A 6,000-nucleotide genomic window follows, 5' to 3' on the forward strand; every position below is an offset into this window, starting at 1 on the left:
GTTTCAAGTCTGGTGGCATAAGGTATTCTACAACGAGGAGAGATATGGAGAACTCTTCTTGTGAAATATTTCTGGACTTTTTCAGTTGTGTTAATATCAGATACATAATGTGGGTTCCAGACTGATGAGCTGTATTCAAGTATTGGTCTAGCAAATGTTTTGTATGCTCTAGTTAGTTGTGTGATATTACCAGAGAAAAAAACTACGTAGGATTAGATTAACAACTCTTAATGCCTTTTTGGCGATGTAGTTGCAGTGGGCTGTAGCACTTAGATCATTTGAGATGAGTACTCCAAGATCCATGACAGAGTTTGGATCATCAACAAGGTCTTGACTATTCAGCCTGTATTTTATTTTCTGATATATATTTTTTTGCCAATATGTAGGACAGAGCATTTATTTGTTGAGACTTGAAGTTGCCATTTGTTTGACCATTCTGATACATAGTCGAGGTCTTTTTGGAGGGTAGTAGTATTGTCTGTGGTGTTGAATTGCTTTACATCATCAGCGAAGAGAACACAGTTGCTCTTGATATGATCAGAGGTCATTTATGTAGAGTATGAAGAGAATTGGTCCTAAAATACTGCCTTGGGGGACACCACTGTTGACAGGTACAGAATTTGATAGGATGCTCCCAATTTTGAACATTTGTTGTCTGTTTGACAGGAATGCTTCTATCCATTTATGCAGGTGTCCAGAGATACCATAAGATTTTAGTTTTAGGAGTAGTTTGTCATGTACCACTCAATCAAAGGCTTTACAGAAGTCTATGTAGATTGCATCTATTGCTTTGCCCTGATCGAGTTGTACAGTCCATATGTTTTTGCAGTGTAAGAGTTGCAGATTGTAGGATAGTTTTTCTCTGAAACCAAATTGTTTATTAGAGAGTAGGTTGTTTGTCTCTAAGTGGAGGATGATGGATTGGTTAATAATTGATTCCATGACTTTACAGGTGACGCAGCATAAGGAGATTGGTCTGTAATTTTCAACTAGGCTGGGGTCTCCCTTTTTGAAGCTGGGGATGACCGTGGCTTGTGACCATAGTTTTGGAAAAGAACTGGTCCTGAAAGATTTTTCAAAGATTATGCTTAGAGGTTCTGCTATGGCAGTGGATAGCTTTTTAAAGAAGTAGGCACATATTCCATACTATCCAATAGATAGGGATGGTTTTAGATTGCGCAGTGCTTTTTCAACAATGTATTCTGTAAAATCGATATGTATTTGATTGTTGCAGTTGTCTGTGGTTCAACTAGGAAGTACTGGGCTTGATCCATTGCTGTTTACAAATACTGATCCAAAGAATGTGTTAAAGAGGTTTGCTTTGATGGTGTGGTCATTGCAGTCTTTGCCATTAGGTCCTTTCAGGGGTAGGATGGACCTTGAGGCTTTTAGTTTGTTGTTTACAAAATTGTAGAAAGTACGGGTGGAATTTGTGCGTAGAAGGTTTTCCTCTTGTTTAATGTGATAATTAGTACATTCAGTTTTTATCTGGTGGCATAGATTTTTGTATCAGCTTTTGAAGTTGGCAACGTGACCAGATTTGTTTTTTCGCCAAAGTGATCTCTTTTTGGATTGAAGCTTCCTCATTGTTATGGGTAATCTGTTTTTCCTGGTTTTGGGAGTTGTTACTGGCACGTATAGTTTGATGGCTCTTTTGATTTCTAGTAAGAATATGTTGTAATGGTCTTCAACAGTATTGTATCCAGTGAATAGAAATTTCCAATCAAGGGAAGAGAGATTGTTGATTATAAGATCATAGTTGCCTTTTTTGAAGTTATAATTGAGGACTTTGTTGTTGTGATGATTTTTGTGTGGACATATGTTGAGACAAAAGTCTATCATGTTGTGGTCACTGTTGGAAAAGGGTTCTTTAATTTGTATTCCGTAAATTGAATTCAAACTATTGTAGAAGATGAGATCAAGGCAGTTGTTGAGTCTAGTGTTGTTGGTTACTAGTTGTTCCAGTCCCAGATTTGTTACTGCATTGTAGAAGGTTGCATGTGTGGGTTCAGTTGTGCATTTGTTAAGGGTCCAGTTAATATGAGGTAAATTGAAGTCACCAAGAAAGATAAAAGGGTGTGGGCAGGATGCTGCCCATGTGAGTAGTGTATTTAGCTTGTTTACATGTGCGATGTCATAATCAGGGGCTCTGTAACATAGTAAGAACCGAAATGTGATATACTTATTCAAAAAGTAACTGCATCCCTTTCAAAGCACAGGAAGGCTATTGCAATTGTCAAGGCATCTATTGGGCAGCGAGCTATGCCGAGCATCCTTCCGGAAAATCTCTGGGCTGTCCTGCCGACAGCTTTCTCGGTTGCTCTATGAGAGCAAAGACACCAGATCTGTGAAGAAGGCAGGTTTGAGCTGAGGGTCATGAGATACCCCAAACAGCAGTTCGAGCAGGACAGCAGTGGGGCTGCCGGCCCAGGTGGGGTGTCTCAGCAACACCTTTATTTGGCCAATGCGGGTGGCAGGAGATTCCACTCGATGGGCCCCTTCAAGCTCTACCACTCCCTGTTGGGCAGAGAAGGGCTTTGGGTCAGGAGCCTCATGCCGGGTCTTCCATGTCCAGGCTGGGCATCTGCAGTGCTGTGTGAGCAGCCGGGCTTTCCTGTCTCTGGGACATGGTGGGCAGCACCCTCGGGGATGTTCCTTGGAGCTGGGAACCCCTCACTGTCAGTGGGGCCTCAGAGGCTGACTCCCCCCACTCTGTGCTGTGGCCCTTCTGTCAGGGGGACTTGCCCCCAAGGAGACATGGGCAGCATCTACCCAGAGAGGTTCAGCCCCAGGTTAATAGACAGCTTGTTTGTTTGTTTGCTTGCTTGCTTGTTTAGTTAGTTAGTTTGTAAAGCATGTATGACAAAAATAAGTATGGAATAACATATAAACATATAAACAGGTATAAGTATATACATAATAACTGAGTACGAATAAATGGGAAGAGTAGGACAGGGACGGTAGGCACACTGCTGCGCTTATGCACGTCCCCTTACAGGCCTCTTAGGAACAGAGTGAGGTCCACGGTAGACAGCGTAAGGTTAAAGCTTTAGGGGTTTGAGAATGTAACGACAGAGTCAGGTAGTGAGTTCCAGGCATTGACCGCTCTGTTGCTGAAGTTGTATTTTCTGCAGTAGAGTTTGGAGCAGTTTACTTTGAGTTTGTATCTATTGTTTGCCCATGTGTAATTGTGGTTGAAGCTGAAGTGGTCATTGACAGGTAGGATGTTGTAGTAGACAATTTTGTGTACTAATCGTAGGCGGTGTAGTTCTAGGTTGTCTAGGTCCAATATTTCACATCTGGCGGCATAAGGCGGCCTTCTATTGTGAGCAGAGGAGTGGAGTCCTCTTCTCGTGAAATACCTCTGGATTCATCTGATTGTATTAATGTCCATTATACAGTGTAGATTCCAGGTAGATGAGCTGTATTCGAGAATTGGTCTGGCGAAGGTTTTGTCTGTCCTGGTTCGCAGTTCAATGTTACCGGAGAAGAAACAAAATTAGGTTAACAACTCTTAATGCCTTTTTGGCAATGCTGTTACAGTGGGCTCTGGGGCTTAGATCCTTTGAAATGAGTACCCCTAAGTCCTTGACAGAGTGAGGGTCATCTACAAGGTCATATCCTCCCAGTTTGTATTTGGTGTCCTGATTTTTGTTTGCCGATATGTAAGACAGAGCATTTGTTGATTGAGATTTGAAGTTGCCAATTGTTCAACCATTCTGACAAACAGTCAAGCACTCTTTGTAGGGCAGCAGTTGTCAGCGTTCCAGCAAACCTCCATTCCAGCCAATAACTCCAAGACAGTTGTCTCTCAAAAGTTCCTTTTATTTGGATAGTAACTGGCACAACTGTGGAATCCCAAATCTGAAAGTTCCGGGCTTCCTTACAATAAGTAAAAACTACAAATCCATCCCTGCACCCATCACCACATCACATGGCCCAATCACTATCCGTCCCAAGTTAAGACTTCCTTTCACTATGCAGAACACCACCTGACCTTGAATCAGAAAAAGAATGTTATTATGTCTAACTAGATCTACTCCAATGAATTCCCCCCTCCCACTTTCCCAGGCTCAACTGTGGCAGTGTGGGAACATCGGATCTCAACATGGCTTCCAAAGCTGACAGCCGTATTGTCAGTGGTGTTAAAGAGTTTTATGTCATCAGCAAATTAGCATGATTGCAAAGATCATTTATGTAAATTAGAAAGAGAGTGGGTCCTAGAACGCTGCCTTGGGGGACACCGCTGTTGTTAACCAGTGCAGGGCACCCCTTATTTTGACTACTTGTTGCCTGTTTGACAGGAATGCAGCTTTCCATTTGTGCAGTGATCCAGAAATGCCGTAAGAGCATAGTTTTAACAGTAGCTTGTCGTGTACCACTGAATCAAAGGCTTTGCAGAAGTCTATGTAAATAGAATCTATTGCTTTATCCTGGTCGAGTTGTATAGTCCAAATGTTTTTGCAGTGTAGGAGTTGTAGATTACAGGACAATTTTTTTTCTGAAACCAAACTGTTCGTTAGAGAGTAGGTTGTTTGTCTCTAAGTGGAGGGTAGTGGATTGGTTGATGATTGATTCCAAGACTTTGCAGGTGATACAACATAATGAGATTGGTCTGTAATTTTCAACTAGGCTGGGGTCTACCTTTTTGAAGATAGAAATGAACGTGGCTAGATAACATAGATAATAGAGAACAGATAATCAGAGTTGGAAGGGACCTTGTAGGTCATCTAGTCCAACCCCCCCACCCAAGCGGGAGACCCTACACCATTTCTGACAAATGGCAGTCTGATCTCTTCTTGAAAGAGACAAGTGAAGGAGCTCCCACAACTTCCGAGGGCAACTTCTGTTCCATTGGTTGATTGTTCTCACTGTCAGAAAGTTTCTCCTTATTTCCAGGTTAAATTTCTACCTGTTCAGTTTCCATCCATTATTCCTTGTCTGGCCTACAGGAGCTTTAGAAAATAGCCTGACCCCTTCCTCCTCTCTCTGGCAGCCCCTCAGATATTGGAAGACTGCTATCATGTCTCCCCTGGTCCTTCTCTTTACTAGACTAGCCAAGCCCAGTTTCTGCAACCGTTTGTTGTATGTTTTAGCCTCCAGTCCCCTCATCATCCTGGTTGCTCTTCTCTGCACTCTTTCTAGAGTCTCAACGTCTTTTTTGCAATTGTGGTGACCAAAACTGGATGCTGTACTCTAGGTGTGGCCCTACTAAGGTTTTAGTCTCCAGTCCCCTCATCATCCTGGTTGCTCTTCTCTGCACTTTTTCTAGGTCAGGCAAAGTGCTGGATCTAAAAGATATCTCGTAGATTGTACTTAGTGGTTCAGCTATGGCAGTGGAAAGCTTTTTTAAGAAGAAGGCACATAATCCATCAGAGCCAATAGATGGAGGTGGTTTTAGTTTGCCTAGTGCCCTTTCAACATTATCTTCTGTAAAATCAATATGTAGTAGATCATTGCAACTAGTTGTGGTACGATTAGGAAATGTGGGGCATGAGCCATGGCTGTTGACAAAGACTGAAGAGAAGAAGGTGTTGAAAATATTGGCCTTAACGGCTTCATCATTACAGTCTTTCCCGTTAGGCCCTTTTAGGGTAGCATGGTTTTTGAGTCTTTAAGTTTGGCGTTTACAAGATAGTTGGCACCCATAGTTGGTTTGTTGGCGTTGCCATTTCAGAAAGAGGCTCGAAGAGGCAGCCCATCAATCCTCCTGGACAGGTCAGTGGCCTGTGATTGTGGCTTTGCTCTCTTCTTCCCCCCTGCAGAGTTCGCTCGGCTCCATCCAGCCGACTACACTGCCTGGGTGTAACAGATAACAGATAATCAGAATTGGAAGGGACCTTGTAGGTCATCTTGTCCAACCCGTCCCCCCGCCCAAGCGGGAGACCCTGCACCATTTCTGACAAATGGCAGTCCAGTCTCTTCTTGAAAGCCTCCAATGATGAAGCTCCCACAACTTCTGAAGGCAACTTTTGTTCCATTGCTCTCCCCATCAGAAAG

Source organism: Pseudonaja textilis, chromosome 3 (genome assembly GCF_049901715.1).
Source record: "Pseudonaja textilis isolate UNSWEBS1 chromosome 3, rPseTex1.2, whole genome shotgun sequence".
NCBI lineage: Eukaryota > Metazoa > Chordata > Lepidosauria > Squamata > Elapidae > Pseudonaja > Pseudonaja textilis.